This window comes from Catharus ustulatus, chromosome 4 (assembly GCF_009819885.2).
Source record: "Catharus ustulatus isolate bCatUst1 chromosome 4, bCatUst1.pri.v2, whole genome shotgun sequence".
In the NCBI taxonomy this organism is placed as follows: domain Eukaryota; kingdom Metazoa; phylum Chordata; class Aves; order Passeriformes; family Turdidae; genus Catharus; species Catharus ustulatus.
In genome coordinates, this window is record NC_046224.1 from 76,244,317 (window position 1) to 76,262,041 (window position 17,725).

At 44.6% G+C, this 17,725-nt stretch overlaps 1 protein-coding gene across 1 annotated transcript in view; it reads right to left on the bottom strand.

Annotated features, from left to right (window-relative positions):
• LOC116995486 (cat eye syndrome critical region protein 2) overlaps positions 1–17,725 on the bottom strand; it is a 97,027-nt gene that overhangs the window by 49,245 nt on the left and 30,057 nt on the right. Inside the window, exon 2 of the mRNA XM_033058258.2 lies at positions 196–290. The gene's annotated coding sequence lies outside the window, so the exon portion shown is untranslated. The remainder of the gene's footprint in view (positions 1–195; positions 291–17,725) is intronic.

The window sequence follows — 17,725 nt, forward strand, 5'->3', positions numbered from 1 at the left end:
GGTCTGTACAATTAAAAGCCTACAACTCAACCCAAGAGAACTGGAATTCCCTTCCACTCTGCGAAGCATCTGGCCTGATTGCTGGTGGCTGCTGATCAGGGCCATGTCATCACTCCAAAGCCGTGAAACATCCCTGCCACCGTGTTAATTAGCTCCCCTTGCAAAGTGCTTGAGCCACAGAGCCAGGTTACTCACGTGATGTCTCTGCGCTGGTAACAACCTTGAAGAAGGCAAGCGATCAGGTCGCTGATAAACTCCACATCATCCCCGTGAAGAGCAGCTTCCAGTTCCTAATGAGCAGAAAGGAGAGGGGGAAAAAGAAAATCCAACCATTAAACTAATTCCATAGGATTTCCTGCTAGCTCATCAGGACCAAAAAGACCCCAATAGCCTCACGTACGTGCACAGCAGCAGAACATACATGGGTAAACTGACCTTCCTCATCATTAAAAATACTGCTTATACCACCTCCTCATTGCAACAGTTTATGCGAAGACCTTGAAAGGCTTTTACTGAATGTCACTCCCCAGCCATAAGACTGATGCTTTTGTCTGCATGCAGAAAAAGAGGGTTCAGTGAGGTTGCGATGCACTACAGCCTAATAAGAAAGGCATTATTTCTCCCATGCTCACCTGATGGACAGGAATCAACAGTTTCCTCCTCCTGCTTTACCTCCACTCACTAAGGCTGGTGAGCTCAATTTAAAAGATGTGCTCAGAAAGCAGGGCCCTAAAAGCCACTTACAACTCAGAAGCAACAGTTTCAGATGGATTGCCAGAAATGGCTGAAAGCCAGCAAGAAAATGCCTAAAAGAAAAGCAGGCATTTTGATTATTTAACTTATTTCCCATTGGGTTCCTTTTTTCCCCAATTCCTGTAAGAGAGAAAGGATGGAGGGATGTCAGACTTGGTGACCCAAAATCTCAATCCTCACTGGAGAATATCACAGCTTATTCTAGCACAGTGGAGTTCACAAAGATGCAAGGCAGAAACTGATCCACAAAAAGGATAAGTCCCTGAAATTTAATTATTATAAATTTTGCACATATTGTGAGAAATTTTTTTTCAGCTAGAAGTTTCAAGCTTTGTTTTCCAAATATTACTTGGTTAATTACAGTTTCATTTGTATGCCAGAAAATAATTCACAGTAAGGAAAATCTACTTTCTATAAGACTTATCATCACTGGCATACAGCATTTAACAAGATTTAATATGGATAAACAATATAAGCATAAGAAGCTATTCTTTTTGGGTTTCAGAGTAAATAATGGATTGAATACAAATTCCTACTTGAATGTTACTCAACAGACTGTTACACAAATAGCTAAGCTAATGGCTACAGAATAAAGGTTAATGGCCAGAGAATAAAGGATAAACGTTTTGGCACTTACTCAATAAAGAAGAGAAAGTGCTTTTTTTATTAGACCGCAGTAACTGCAGTAATAAATTATTGATAACAGATTGCAGCTTAAATGCTGCTTGTAGGTTTTTATTGGAAATTTATTAATGGCATATTTTCATTACCAACACTGCTCTTATTTACCTCTTGTGCAACATGCAAAGTGCTTCAGGAGCAGAAGCCTGACACCTGCCCTGTGAAAAATGTACTAAACACATCTATTATATGTGGAAACTGGAGGTAAGGAAAAGGCAGGGTGCAGCCAAAGAGATAGGGAAAGTACCAGGAATCTCTGTTCTCTGCCTCTATATGAGCACCCTGCTTAATGACAACTTAATATAAACACTGCAGTTGCTGCTTGTCAGCCCTTTGGTATTATTGTTGTACAAATAGTAATCACACTATATAAATAGTAATTACTGAGTGAATTTGCTTATAATCATAGGATGTCCTGAGTTGGAAGGGACCCACAAGGACTGAGCCTAGCTCCTGGCCCTACTTACCACTTGGTAAGTGGCCAGTATTTTAGAGGTGTTGACTTACTTTATTTGTAAAATATTTTAGTGGACATATGCCTTCTATAAATATCCCTGGGGAGAAGGGAGCAGAGAGGACCTAAAGCATGTGAAATGTTAAACCATCCCAGGTGTGTTACCACATTACCACAATAAACTTGCAGCTTGTGAAAAATGACATGTTAGAACCCAGGATGATGGAAAGTAAGTCTCCAGGATGCCTCCCTGCATTCAGCCTCTCCCCCATCCACATCCACTTGTTCATTAAAGCTGTCAGTCAGCAGTCTGCCCCTGCTAGGATGTGACAGGCTTTTGTAAGAAGGAATATTTAAACTGCTTCCTGTGAGCCTTTTCAGCCTGCTTGACTAACACTCCTTGAGCAGTGGCCACCATTGCCTCAGACAGCCCCTATCTGCAGCCAACAATCTGCAGCCATTGTTTTCCAGGCCAGGAGAACAACCTTTACATTTTTGGAGTTGGCAGGTCACCCCAGGAGCAGGGGGACATTCCTAGGGCACTCGACAGGGTCTAAAACACCTGGATGGGCTGTCCTCCTTGCCCTTCTCCTGCTGCTTTCTCCCTCCCAGAAGGGTGGTGCTTGTCCTTGCCTCCATGGCAGGTGTAGCAGCAATTGTGGGGACTCAACCCAAACCCAAATGGACCCCACAGCCACTGGATAAAGGGGGCTGTGGGCATGCAGACCAGCGTGGGGCTGGGTTCAGGGGCTCTGGAACAAGCCAAGATGGATCAGCACACACAGAGCATGGGGCCAGTGAAGGTCCATCCCATGGGTGCTTCCTGGAGCCCGTCCTGATCCTCTGCTCCCTGCCAACACTCAGTGCCAGAACATTACGGCCAAGGCACAGTCCACAGATTACTGTGACGATTTGTCTTGGAAAAATGATACTGACATTGTCCTATGTTTTAAATACTGCTGCTTGTGACACAAGGGTAAGAGCAGTGAGAGGAACCTGATGAATGAACACGGGGCTTGAACCCAGGGCTAGGTCCACTTGCCCTGTTTTTCTGAATGTCACAGTTTCCTATCCCACTGGATTCTCCAGCTTCCTGTCCAAAAACACCCAAGAGAGTTGTGGGAACAACAAGACACACTAGGAGGATGTGATGCAAATCTTAACATCTCAGGGACAGGAACAAAGAGTTAGTATCCCTTCAGGTTTTCACCTAATGCTTCAGCCCACATTTTGCAGGAGGATGTTTCCAGCCCTCTCCTCCAACAAGGGATAGCAAAGCAGCACCCTGCTCAAGCAGAACATCTAAACAGAGATAGATGAAGGGATGCATGGGACTCTCAGGAGAAAGAAGCCACTAAAACCTCCCCGGTCCTAAGGGCAAACCCTGCCCAAGGCACCCATCCCCACACTCCTCCAGCCTGGCCAGGACAAGTGGCTCAGCTTCCTCCCCGCCACCATCCTCCCCACGCCTCCAATCCTTTTGTTTTTCCCCTTTTCTCTTTGAGCACTGAGCTGTGAGCACAGAAATCTGAACCTTGCCAAAACGCTTTGGGGACAGCACAGAAAGGAAACAGAAGAGGCAGCAAATCAGCAGAGGAAAAGGGGGGGACACATATCTCCTCCTCCTCTAGCTGAGGAGAGCAACAGACAGGAGAAAAGCAGGATTCTCCCCCTCTCCAGCTGGCGTCACACCTCATTAGGGAAAAGCCTGTTTAACGTCTTTCCCTCCCCCCAGCCCGCTACTAAATCCCCCCTGAGTCAGGCAAGGATTGTTGGGGAAGAGGCAACAGCCAGCGCAAGGCTGGAAGCCAGGGTGGTCACCTCTCCCAGGAGGAGTGCTGACCCAAAGCAGGGCTAGCAGGGCAGGCAAGGGGCACCAACCCATCCCACCCCACACCCTGGCAGGGAGGGCTGGGGCAGAAGGGCTGGCACCCCACTCCTGCTGCCCCACAGCCAGCAGCTGGGCAGGGATGGCTAACCCTACCGGCTGGGGGTCTGAAACAAACGGTGCTCGGGATGCCTTTTTGATATCTGCTCGCATTTTTGAGAGGGAGGACAGCCAGCCTTCCCGATGGAAGTAAACAAATGAGTCCACAACAGTGACGCCACTGTCACAAGCCAGCGTGGGGTGACCACGGGGCCGCTGCACGTGCTGCTTTTTGAGCTGTGGAAAGCAGCCAGCCAGCCTGCAGCTCCTGCTCCAGCAAGCTGGCTGGGCAGAGGGCAGCCTCACAAACCTGCACTTCGATAGACAGGCTCCTCCAGACAGAGCCCCATGTGAGCAGGCTGGGTGCTGAGGTACAAGTTCAAAGGTTTCTTCTGCGCTGGAGCTGAATCACCTATAACTGAATGTGATGGACATAATGAGTTTAAGCACAGCTAAGTCTTGTCCAAGTTAGCCATCAGTTTAAAAACCTCAATCCCTTCAGCTCTATTTCCATACCACTGCTGTTATCAGCTTTCCATTGCAATGCTCCAAAGTGACTCAACAGGCTTTTGCAGTGGCTTTAGGAGATCACCAAAAGCTACCAGCGGGACATGCTGAGCCAGCCCCAACCCACGTTCTGAAATTTCAATGCTGTCACTGAGTCAAGGCAGGATGTTCTTTTCCCCTCACAGATAATTCATGACAACAGGTATCTGGGCAAAAGTTGGGCAAACTCATGCCAATGGGTACTGGGATTGGGCAGGAAAATGCGAAGTCAACTGCAGGCCTGAAATGCTTTCAAGAAGCACCATTTATCCCTACTGGTTTGAAGTCAGTGTGCTCAGCCCCTTGCACCCTCTCAGAATGCCTGAGAGAACCAAGCCCACAATCAGCACACTGCCTATATCCCAGTGCCACCATCTCCCTGCTTGGGACTCCTGCCATCATATGGAAATAGTTTCCAAAATATGAAGCCTACTGAGAGTGCTCTGCATGACAAGCCAGGAGAGCACTGAAGGGCTTTAGGGGAGTTCCTAGGGCCATGGTAACCTACAAGGGCAAACAGCAGTGGATTTAGCTGGGTGCCAAAAATTCAGAAAGAAGTTACGGCTCCTGATCCTGAAGGAGTCTCCCAGACATGCCATCTTAATTTTAAGTGGCTGTTGGAAACACTATGAGCTTTCCAAGCCTGCAGCTGGATGCACCTCTTCCACCTCCCCCACAGTCCTGCAAGAGCCTGCATGCTGCCGTCTCTATGATTTTCCATAGCTTTAAGATTTCCTAAGCTAAAAGGATTCCCAATCTCTTCACTCTGCCTTTCCACAGCAAGGAAAATGGGTGCTAAATGCCCTCCCTGTGCTCCTGGCAGTGGGGATGAAATCAGCAGCTGCCTCACAGAAGCATCATCATCTTCACCTCACCCTCAGGCCCCCAAGCTCAGAGGGAGCCAAGCTGGCCTTCTACAGTAGGTTTGGGGAGTCAGGTGAAGAGATTAATGACACCCATCACCACAGTGGTCCCAGCTCCTCCCTGAGCTTCCCTTCTGGTGTGTGTGAGGTAAAGGGAAGAACCGCAAATACCTAAGGGAGGAAAAAAGCTGTCCTGTCAGGAGGGAACTATCATTTGGGGAGGAGGATAAAGAAAGAGCAGAAAAGGTATTCCCTTTTCCTGTTTCTTCAGGTTCCCCCTTAATGTCTGCCAGTGCATTCTGAAATGTCTACCTTCCTCGACTTTCTGAAAGCACACTTTGAAGGCTATTTGGAACACGTTGTAAAATGGGAGCATAATGTTACTCCAGAGCTAGGTAGAGGTGTGAGATGACAGCTTTGTATGAGGGAGATGGGCTATAAACAGAAAGCCAGGGAGAATTTGTCATTTTGCCTCCACATTATGGCTGTCTGCAAAGAACAAATCCCCCACACTCCCGCCAGTGCCACCAGCACAAGGGGTAACATCAGCCACCCTCTCCTCCAGCTATGAAAGGGGTGCAACAGGCACTGAATTCTGCTCAGCTCAGCCTCAGTAGGTTTGCAAATGCAAACTGTTTGCTGAGCCAGTGGACATTTTGGTCAGGCTGGAATTGTCCAGACTTGGTTTATAGGCAAACTTATATTTTGTCTTCCTTTAACCCCTCTATCAGGAAGCTTCCAACTCTGAGACCAACATGCTCTCTATGTAGCACCCATCCCACTTACCAGAACAGTTGGAGTTCTCCATCCACATTAACCTGCTGCCTGATCCCTCCCTTGGGACAGGGACCCTCCCCTATTTGCACAGCAGATGCTCTTTGCTCTCCAAGTGGAATTTTTCATTGCTGTGTAATACAAACAAGCAGCTCACACTGGGTGGCTAAACTGTACTGAAAAGAGATCTCAGACTGATCAGTCCAGTCTCCCTCATGCCCCATAGCCACGTACCAGTGCTAATAATGCTTTCTTCTCCTCCTAGCTTATCTTGCCTGCAGTGCAAGTGATTTCAGAACTACATTTGTTATGAATGCATGCAGTGTCATCACTTTAAAGATGTAAAACTGCTCCTCCCATTTCTTGCCCCTGGCAAAGAACCCTTTCAGGTGGACAGAGTGCATCTGAAGCTCTGAAGGAACAAGTGATTACTTTCTGTTTAGCAGTTAGGTACTAGTACCTTATGCCTCTAAAGCAGTTGCCATCCCAGTGCACCAAAACATTTCAAGAACATTCAGTAAAGCCTTGTAGCACCTGGCGGGGCACACACCCCCTTGCAGAGCAATTTCACAGACAGCCCAGCTGACACAAGCCCCAGCACCCACACCATAGGTATGCTTCACTCAGTGCTGGGGCTGACACTTGATGCCACTGCCATCATCTTCCTTTTTCTGCAGATTTATGAGCAGCCAAAGCCTTTGGAGATCGTGCTATTTCCCTGCAAAGGATAATTTCTCCCTTTCAGAATAATCCCCTCTTCCTTTAGTGCACATAATCTATGCCATTTACCATAAGCCAGTTATGCTGGCAGAGGGGCAAGCATCACGCTGGGCACTGAGCTGGCTGCACAGCATATTTCAGGCTCAGCAGAACCTCCAGCCTTTGGTTTGCAGACCTCTTGCAGACCCCATGGAAGACTTCCAAGAGGCCTCTGAAGGGCAAATAAGAAAAACAAGCCTATCACCAGTCTGCTTAAATTTCTAATCAGGTTCTATGCCTTTATGGGAAAAGTATTGGCACTGTGGTCTTAAAAAGGAAAAACAAAACAAAACAAAGCACTGCCCTCCTCCCACCCCATCCCAAAGTGACTGACTACTGTTGCCCAAGCCACAAGTTCATCTCCTCCAGCTGAAAATAGCCTCCAAACACAACAATGTGAGAGGAAACACAGTCTGTTTGAATTGCATCCTGTTTGCCTCACCCTCAGACAGAAAAGAAATAATTTATTATCTCCTAGAAAGGCCCTCTCCTAGTAGCTGTATGGAGTATCAGAAGTATTCCGACCATTAAACTACTCACAGACTGCAGTGGTTTAGGATTTTGGTTTTGGTTTCTTTTTTTGTTTTATTTTCTGGGAAGACAGGGTGAGGAAATTGGTGAGCAGACACCTAGAGACTGGAACCATTCTGAAACTAACCCAAAATATTGTACTGATTATATATCACTAAGCTCTTGCAGTCCCATGCCAGCAGTACCTCGCTGGTAAAACCCAACCAAAACAACACCAAACTCTTTCTCTCCACATATGCTGGATTACCATTCCCATTGATGGGCTAAGTACTACCAGAAGTTAAAGACTAAAAATTTTAGCATGTGTTTTACACAGCACTTTGGGTGAGCACAGCCCTGTTGGTGGGAAACAGCATTAGTTCTACCTGTTTTGACATTGTTTCTGGAAACAGCACCACTGGGTTAGCCATGGTCCCTCCCCAGACAATTCAGCTGCACGATAAATAAAGAACAGCTGATCCTGCCATGTCACCATCTCCTGTGGTAAGAGGCTTCCTGGGTACCTAGTGGGAGTTCTGCTAAGCTTTTAAGCCCATTGGAAACGTGGGGAACAGTCTGTAGCTCCAAAGCCAAGAGGCTCGAGGTAATAATCCGATTTCAAAGCTCCTCCTCCTCTCCAGCCAAAGGCAGCAAGGGAGGATGAGATCAGACTGTAGATGCTCTTCATTTTAGGTCTGGCCATTGCACTCATCTGCTCAGCATGAGCACTGGGAAGGGGAAGGATGAGTGCCAAAATCTGGAATGGATTGCTCGGCTGAAGTTTCTGCAAGGAATTCAAAATTTATTGGGAAAACAATTTTTTTTAATGGGAATTTTCACTGTTTTTGATACAGCTGGACTGGTCTATCTAAGCAACACCCACTGTTGTAGTTCATGCGCTACTCTTGGGGGATTTACTCCCTGCTATCAGGCACTCCTGAGGCATCAGGGCATTCAAGCTGTGCAGCTGGTTTGCACCCTCCCCACAAAACCTGTCCTGTACCAGCAACCAGTGCTGCTCCCCTCTCCAGGATGTTATTAGCTGCCAGGTGATATGCAAGCCCTGAAACAACTCATCTCCACGAGGAGACAGAAAGTCCAGATCATCCCTTAAGGAGTCAGGCGATTTTCCTTGCATCCCTTCTGCCCCTCAAACCACAACAACGACCTGGCTTTGGAATGGAGGAAGACAGGTGCTTGCTCACCACTGCCTGGAAAAGCAAGGTGAAACAGTCAAATACATTCAGGTATTAACAGTCTTTACTGTAAAGCCTTGCTTTTCCCCTTTAATCTGATCTCCACAGCCAGCCATTCTTCTTCCTCTCCTTGGATGCTGTGCAGAGTGCAGCCCACAGCACACACACCACAAACAAACCCTGCCTGGGCTCAGTGGGCAGAGTGGCCTGGAAGTGCTGCCAGCACTAAAAACCCTTCCTTGGTCCAGGTGGGACAAAAGGAGAGCCACCAAGGGAGAGGGAGCCAGCAGCCACACACAGGTATCCCACATTTCTGCCACTGCTGAGGTGAAAGGTGGGTGAGTTCCACCACAGTGCAATGGTGAAATCCAAGCTCCAGCACCTTTTTTTCCCTACTAATTTAGCAAAGGATTTGAAAAAGTATGAAATAGCTGCCTACTGCTATCAACCCTGATGGATCAGCCAGGCAGCTACTCGAATGTGTGAGCTGCCTCTTTGCAACAGGCTTAGTCTCAAGCCTAAGATTAAGTTTTAAAAACACACATCTGCTAGAACTAAAGCTAATAGATCTTTTCCATACTCTTACTTCAATGTCTGTTCTCCTCTGGATTCCAAAAGCATAATCTTGCTTATCTACCAGACTTTCTGAACTTATTCCAAGCTTATGCAGTCCAGACATACTTCAATGCAAAAATTAATGGCTTTTATGCAATTTTTAAAAGAATTAATTACAATAAAAACAGATGCTACTACCTTAATGAGATGTATATGTGCTAAGGGATAGGCTTGAAACAGGAAATGATTTTTCAAGCCAGTTGAATATTGTAATGCAAGTCACACATAGCTGGCTTCCTAAGGCACATCACTGCAGGATCCAATGTCAAAATAAACACAAGAAGTTATGTCTCCCAATTTACAATTTGTCTTCAGCCCTGTCCAAAAAGATCTGTATTTCATCAAATATGTGGTAAAGACCACCCTGCCATTGCTTTTAAAGACTGGTTGGGGTTCAGAGCCTCTACCCCAATGACTGCTACCTATTATACCTTCCCCACCTGGTGTCCTGTGCAACACACAGTTCTGCCCTAATCAAAGTCCAAACAGGACCCAACAGAGGTGCCTGGTGACCCAGACAAGACCCAGCTCTTGGGGCTAGGAGCAGCCAGAAGCCTCTGGGAATTCCCTTTCCCTTCCCCAGAGCTGGGGAAAAGCAGAGGGGAGAAGGAGGAGCTCAAAAAACCAAAGCAAAAAGCTGGCACTCCCAGGGTTTTGAGTCAGAGTAAAGAGCAAAAACTCAGGAGCTGCTTCTTGTAAGACACTGCAAGCACCTCAAAGTTCTCCCCATGGAACCACCATCCACTTGCACTCCCATCTGGAAGGAGCTTGGCTCACACGTGTTTTTACCAAGGGAAACAGCACAGAGCCCTTTGCGTGCTGAGGAGACATGCTCTGTGTTTCACTCCACATCTGGCAAGGCTGCTCCATAAAAAAGGTGATGGAGTGCTTGTGGCTCTCCTTTCAGAGCACGGGATAGAAATCTTCTTCAGCTCACATGCCATGGAGGAATTCTTCTCCAGCTTATTTAAAGCTGTCTTTATAGCCAATAAATTTGCAGATTGCTACAAACACTTGGCTATTTACACAATAATAGTTATATCTGCCAGAAACGGCAAATAATTATTATGTTCATAAATGTTAATGCTAACTGCACTCTTAAAACACGTATTATAAAAAGCATCGTAATTTGAGAGAAGGACAGTAAACTATTGCCCAGACACAGAGGAAAGCAGCTCTATGGCTATAATACTTCTACATACATTAGCTGGAATACCTTTTTCTTCTAAATTTTCCTGACATCCAGAATATGAAGGAAAAAAAAAAAAACAACAAACCCAGACTTTTTTCATCATACTTAAAAACAAACAGAAAACCAACTCAAAAGTCTGTTACATCTGATATAGTGTAACAGCCAGTTTTGTTTCTGCAATTCAGTGCAGAACTGATGACACTGGATTACCCAAAGATCTGCACAAAACACTCTGGTTGGATGATATAGCTGATCTGCCTGAAGTGGGGGTGAAAAGGCTCATGATAACAGATAATTATACAACCAGCTTGTAAAAGAGTTATTAGTAGGGCATGGGATCAGGAAAGGTCTGGCTTTTATTCTCACTTCATGCATTCACAGTGATGAGAGCTGAATCTCTGTCCATCTCTCCCTCCTCCCCCACCCAAATGTTGGACAATTTTTAGCCAACCCTGTAAAACGCTTGCAATCTTTGAGTAAAAGCAAGGTTGAGGTTAACGTACTGCTACTTCTCTAACATTTACATGCTGTGCTCCACCTTGATAACAGAAGAGAAAACTGGAAAAAAAAATTCCTCTGCTGTTCAGATACGGTAGCTTGAGGACTCAGGGGTAAACTCCAAAGTTCAACATTTTAGTTTGAAAGGACATTTCCAGTCATTGGCTACTGGAATTCAGATACTGAGATCCTGACTAAGTGATAAAATGCAGTAAAAAAAAAAAAAAAAAAAGACAGCTGTACCAGAAGGTCTCTCTTTTTTTTTTTTTTCCAAGGAAGGAATGGGAACATTAGACATTCTATACACTAAAATATATAGCAGAGCAAAAACCCTTGCATGGACCTTGTTCTCAGTTATCCACAGCTGGATGTCTCTGGAAATCTTTGCTCAGGAGTAAATTTTGCTCCTCCTTTCTCAGGAACAACAGAGCCGAACCCAACCAGGAGAAAAATTAAACTGGTGGCAACAAACCTTGAAGGTCTGACAGTGACCTGCAGCACCAAGGTCTCTGAAACTGCTTTCATTTGCCAGAACATAAATTAGATTCCTCACTAGGTATGGCATCGGGGTTAATGGGAGCTTTATAAAGCCTTCTTTGAACATACAGATTATCCTTTTAAAAAAAAAGTGGTTTAAAGTACAGTAGTGTGAGCCAGGAAACCTATTCCCAGCTCTGCCAGGCTGGGTGATTCAGACAACCCACTTGACTATTCTCTGCTCTTTCTCAATGTGCACAGCAGAGACAAATACCTAAATCTCCCATGAGGCTGAATATTTCTAAGAAAACGAGAATCAGCTTAACTCTTCACAGACCCCTCCAAGCAGATGATGTTTAACCATTCCACATGAGCAGGGCTGCTCAAACTTCTTCAAACAGAAGCTCCCACAGACGCCAGAAAATTATACCACTGGGCACCTCATATGGGCAAGAATCCTGAGTCACCTTTTTTTTCAGTGGTGAAGGAAATGTCTTATCCTATCCAGCATCACTGTCCAAAGGAGGTGCTCAAAAGGAGCAAAACTGAGAAATAAAGACAAAATCAAGTTTAGGAAAAGCCATGCTGCTGCCTAGACAACTCAACAAACAGCTTTCCTCCTCAGGATTTGATTTCACTGCAAGAATGTTAAAAACAACTTCAAAAGACAACAAAATAAATTCAATTAAAAGAATAATGAAGCGTTTCAAAAGTACAATACAAAGAAAATACCAAAAGTGCAAGATGACACAGAACATTCAATGCTGAGAGCAAGGATCACTACTTTCCTTCCTAACAAACTCATGCTAGGCATCTCCACTGTGAAAACCAATACTGGCTTAGAACCTCCTTTCAGAAGATGCCTGCCATCCCTCCCAAACTGTCAGTTACAATACTCTTCATATTTCAGTGTCCCTACAGAAGTCCCCTTCAAACTTTTAAATAAAATGTGCACAAAGCAGTTGAGCATAAAACAATGCTGTGATTTCCAAAGCTCCTTAAAAGAGAGTGTGGAGAGCCTTCCTTGTGCTCTGCACTGCAACATTTCAGACTTGCATCTCCCAAGACTGAGCACAGCTCTTTTCCGTACACCCCTCATCTTAGATCAATGCATTCACATGCTGCTCCTGTTTGAAAAATCTACTTGCCCATGAGTTCAGGTGACTCTGACCTGGTCACTCCCAAGCAACTCAGTCCCACTGTGTTGACGTCTGGCAACATTTCCTCTGACTCAGCTTTGCTAATATAATAAAGCTTCAGTAAGAGGAACTCCAAAGACTGTTTCCCAAGTCATTCCCTTCTAGCATGCAGAAATCTCAGGAAGTCGTTTGAACTCAATAACCTCCACACCATTTCCACATAGTCAAAACAGAACAAGAAATGGAAAAAAAAAATAAAAAATCACATCCTAGTCTGCAGCCTGCAAAATTTACTCATTCCAGGGTTTCCTGCACAGAAGACAGTCAAGCAGCCACAACAAAGAAACATCACTTCCTTTTCCTCCAAAATAAAATTTTAGTGTAGAAAAAGTCCACCTATTCATTTGCTGTGATCAGCTTCAGTCAACACAGGAGCACATCCACAGCCAGCAGTTAAGGAATAGATTCAGGACTAACTTGGTATTGATTTCCAGCTGGTGTCCAAAGTTAGGAATTTCCTTCCCCCCTCTTCCCCAGCTGTCCATTGATCCAAGAAAGAAAGAAAAAAATTCCAAAACTGTTCAGACTTACTTTTGTATAAACTGATATATCTTAATTATTTTTCAAACAAAACCAAATTATATTTTCCTAACAGCACTTGCAAAAGAGCTGGAGCAGTGTGATGCACTGCTATTCATTCCTTTGGACACAGATTCAATCCTTCAGTCACTCTGTGCTTATTGGCTTTCTGGAAGGTAGAGCAGCAAGGAGCACTAGAGGATTAATTCTCACAATAGTGGCAAGCAGGAGTCCTGGCTCTTGGTGGGGGTGAGTGGGGGGAGAAGGGAGAAAGATGAGTGTGTAGGCTGCATCCCTTGGACTTGCTTGCTGTAATTGCATCTTCTGCCTAAAGTTACCTTATAAAAGCGAGCTAGCAGGGAAATAGTGCCCCAGTGACTTAAAATGTAAAAAGCATTGCAGGAATTTTGCTTTAAACCTGCAAAGACCACGAGAAGGGGTTATATGTGAGATAACTCATGGTAGAGCTCAGCAGGGAAGAGAATAGCTAAGGCACAAACAGTTCATACTCTGTTTGTTGTGAGTCACAGAGCAGCTGAACAGATTTATGATTCAGATGTTTTAGTGTTGCTTATCAGCGATTAGCTCCAACTGTTAGAAAAACAGAGAGAAAGAGAAAGATTAAGCTTTTGTCTGCTCCAGCCCTCATCCTTCCTTTGCCTGGCAGCAGGGGTTACTGATTGTTTCTGTCCCTTTTTTAACATCAGAATGGCTCCCAGCCACACTGACTTCAGAAGCAGATCCCACTCCCAATATCGCCATCAACATCAGATTCAGGACTAACCACTGAAGTGTGACATCATTTGTTCAGGCACATATGCAAGTGTATTTGTGAAATTTGGTTATACAGCAACATCCAACTTTTCAAATGCTCAGAGCCCATCACAACTGGAAGAGGATCCACACTCCTAGGGCAGAGAGAGGGAATCAGGGTAATTTAATCCTCTGCAATGTTGATACAGCAACTGTGAGCTCTACTGCTATAAAAACAGAGTTCCCCTGCAATACCTTGGTCGTGGTTAAAGCTCACAGCAACATTAGAACTTGCATCTGATTGCTCTCTTACAGCCAGCACCGCTAATCCAAGACAGCTCTGGACAAATGCTTACGTGCTGACCCAGTGCTCAGCACAAGCAGCAAACATGATGCTCTTGGTGAGTCTCCAAGCTCACACGTGCATGTTCCCTGATCACCGAGTCTGTCTGTGTGCAGTCCAACATCTGGGAGACAAACAGGCAGCACATCTGCACATCAGTGCTATGGCGGGTCCAACACAGAAAACCAGCATCAGGCTCATTAGGCAGAAATACATGGATCATGTGAGTGATTTCGGTCCAAAAGTTCCCAGAGAGGAATAGAGGAGGCCCCAGACTTTCCTGGACTGCTTCTTAAAATCAGAGCTGCTTTCCTTGAGATGCTGTGCACGGTGCATGCAGATTAAGCTCCATTAGCATGAGACACTTTTGAACACCAGAAACTAAAACTAAACTTGGAATTAACTGGACTGGTGTAAAATTATACCTTAATGCCCACAGAAACCAGATTAGAAGACAGATGGTGAAGAGGAAAGAAGAAAAAAGAAGAGTGGATTGGATATACATATGTGGATTTACGTTCTGTGAGCTTGGCACATATCTTAGAGACATTTTTTATTTCCAGCATAATAGAAAGTTGCCCGACAGTGCTGGTAGACTAGATAAGGGGGGAAAAAAAAAGAGCAGATGCTTTTGAATGGCTTTGTAGTATGACTCTTTGACAGAAATTTAGAGATCAAGGTGGGTAGAAGCACTGGAGGAAAAAAAGCCCTTTCAGATACAGTGGGAGCATTAAAAGGCAGAAAAAATAAGAAAAGGAAAATTCAGGTGAAGCAAGAGTAACTGTCAGGGTCCAGATCACAAGGAAAAGTGCAAGAAGCAGAAATGCAGCTTGGGCAGCAGTGTGCAGAACCCTGAAAGTAGAAGCAATACAGTGGAAGCTATCAACAATGAAATAATAATAGTAGGCATATAATGCTGAGGAAAGGCACATAAAACATCAGTACATCTCTGTATGAATGCAGAGTGAATCTATACCAGAAGCACTGCACACAGTTCTGGACCCCAGATTTGGGGGAAAAGAAGACACAGGAGAACTGAAAAGCTGGAGGAGGACAACAGCTGTGATTAAATGTATGAAACAGCTTATGCAGGAAAAACAACTATGCAAAACAATAAAAAGCCAGAAATAGCATGGAGAATGAATGAGTGCTTGTAGCCCTTCCGAAAAAAAGAATGGACAGACAGCAAATTAAATTATCAGAACAGAAACAAGAAAAAGGAGACACTACCCTGCACAAGCAATAATTCTTCTGTCTCTTGGCCATGGAATATTATGGATGCTGTAAGGGTACATGGGCTCACAGAAGAAAGACAAGTTAACAGAAAGGGGTGGGGGGTGGGAAATCTATCAACAGCTGTTAAGTACAAAATGAAGTTTTTGAGCTGCAAATGAGCCAGAAACTGGTAGCACAGTCTGGGGAAGTATCATTGCTTGATTGCCCTGAACTGACACTCTTCCCTGGGTATCTGCTGTACAACAAGAGACAGGATGTTGGGCTAGGGGGACCTTTGATCTCACCCTGTACATCCATTTTTGTGTACAAGGCAGCAAAGGGTTTCTATTCCATGCTGAAGCAGGTTGGGGATACTAAAATCAGCAAAGAACGTGACTTAGATGCTAAATGCAGAAAATATTGGTTGCCTAGAGTTGAATGTCATAGAGGAAGGAAAATGTGAGGGTCCTAAAAAAAAACCCAATAAAATCTTGTTACAGCATTAAAACGGAGGACAGAGATTAAACTTTTGATGGCAAGTATGTGCACGAATACAGAAAACTGCATTTCAGACATAGAAGGGAATAGAGACTTGATTTCACATGACTTGAGATGCAAGAAGAGAAGCAAAAAAGAGGGGATGAAAGAACAGTATTGAAGAAGACTCCCAATGTGTAAAAACTCCACTCTCCTCCAGTGCCTCAAGCTATAAGGAGAGCCGAGAGAAAAGAAATGAAAAATGCAGTTTGACCTGCTGGTTCAACTTCAACAGATGAATTTGAGATGAAGCAGTGGAGATGATCAGGTAATCAAAGTACTGGACAGACACATGGAGATCAGAGTTCATCCCCCAGCTGCACCACAGACTTCCTTCATGATGGTGGGCATTTCACTTTGTTGCTCCACAAAACCGAGAAAATATTTTCTTAATGCATAGGAAAGCTATGAGGCTGAATTTTTTAAACATCCAGGATGCACTGTGGGGCCTGAAGAAGCACAGTTAGGACAGCAAATGTCCAGCACTCCCAGTGTGGGATGAAAACACAGGGACAGGGCAAAGGATTCCATCACAGGAAATCAGCTCAGGGAAATTAAACCCAAGAAGGTGTGAAGGGAACAGGTTTCAAAGCCAAAGTCAAAATATAAGATGCAGGAAGTGTGCTTAAGGAGCTGGCAAGTTCACAATGCCTCTGAAGGACAATGCTGCAAACTCTAGGAAGGAATCGGCCTGACACTAACAGGAGGGGAGATAAATGGGATAATTTGGTACAATATACAAAGTACTGCACTGTCTGTCTACATCCAAGATGCACTCGAGTACTCAGAAATAAAGAAACAATGCTTAGCTCTACAAGGACAGCAGCACAGGCTGTTTGGATCCTCTGCCTTACTCTTAAGTGCTTAAGATACACTAATACCTTTAAAACTTATATAACGGTAAATTTGAAATTACTCTAACCAGTAAGAGCTGAAGCTTTCCCTGACTTTCAATCCATCACTTAGATTATACTTAGAAACTCCCAAACCAAATATTTGCCAAGAGGCGTAAAACAACTCCCAGACTGAACTGGCAGAAAACACACAAGAGCCCAGAATAGACCTTACTGATAGGATAAATTGAGCCTTGACATGTGTGGAGCCCATCTGCGAGTGACGAGGAGTACGTGCTTCATTTCTGTTTATTCCCTTCACTCTGGATGAAATCAGGGATAACTTCACAGCGACACTGCCCAGCTCCTTCACCTGCATGACCCCTGTGCTTGCTCACAGCCCTGGGCACCACTGATGGCCAGGCTACAGGGAGGTTTTAGGGTTTTTAATCCTAAACCTGATTATCCGGCTGAGTTTTCTTTGCCGTGTTATTTTGCAGTGGACCAGCCTTTCTCTGCTCATCTCACAGTGCCCGTGGTGCTGCCAAGCACCTGCCCACAGCCTGATCACAGACCTGAGTGCTCAGGGGAGCGTGAGCTACTGAGATGGGCCATGGAGAGCCTAAAGAACCAGAACCAGAACCGCTGGCTAACTGCAGTAAATCAGGTTTAGGTGCTAAGCATCTTATTTAAGACAATGGAACACTAAACTTCACCATCAGACCAATTTTTTAAAAGTTGCAGTGCATATTTTAACTCAATTTTTTAACCAAAAGCACTTTTATACAGGTCAAGAGAAACAGTTCATTCTGCAAACAGGAAGAAACAATTATGATTTTGTAACTTAAAGCATTAAAACCAATTCAAGCAAATGTACATTAAAGCCATAAATTGCTCAGACATGTACAGAAGAAAATACTGACTTGAGTGTAAAGACTTAATTTGGCTATAAACCTCCAGATCGCAGCAAGATCCAGAAATAAACCAACTTTAACTAACATAAAAGGCAAAACCCACTAAAATCATACTCAAATGATGCTCTACTTGCTTGTTTGAATTAAAAAGTTAAAAACTCTAGTTT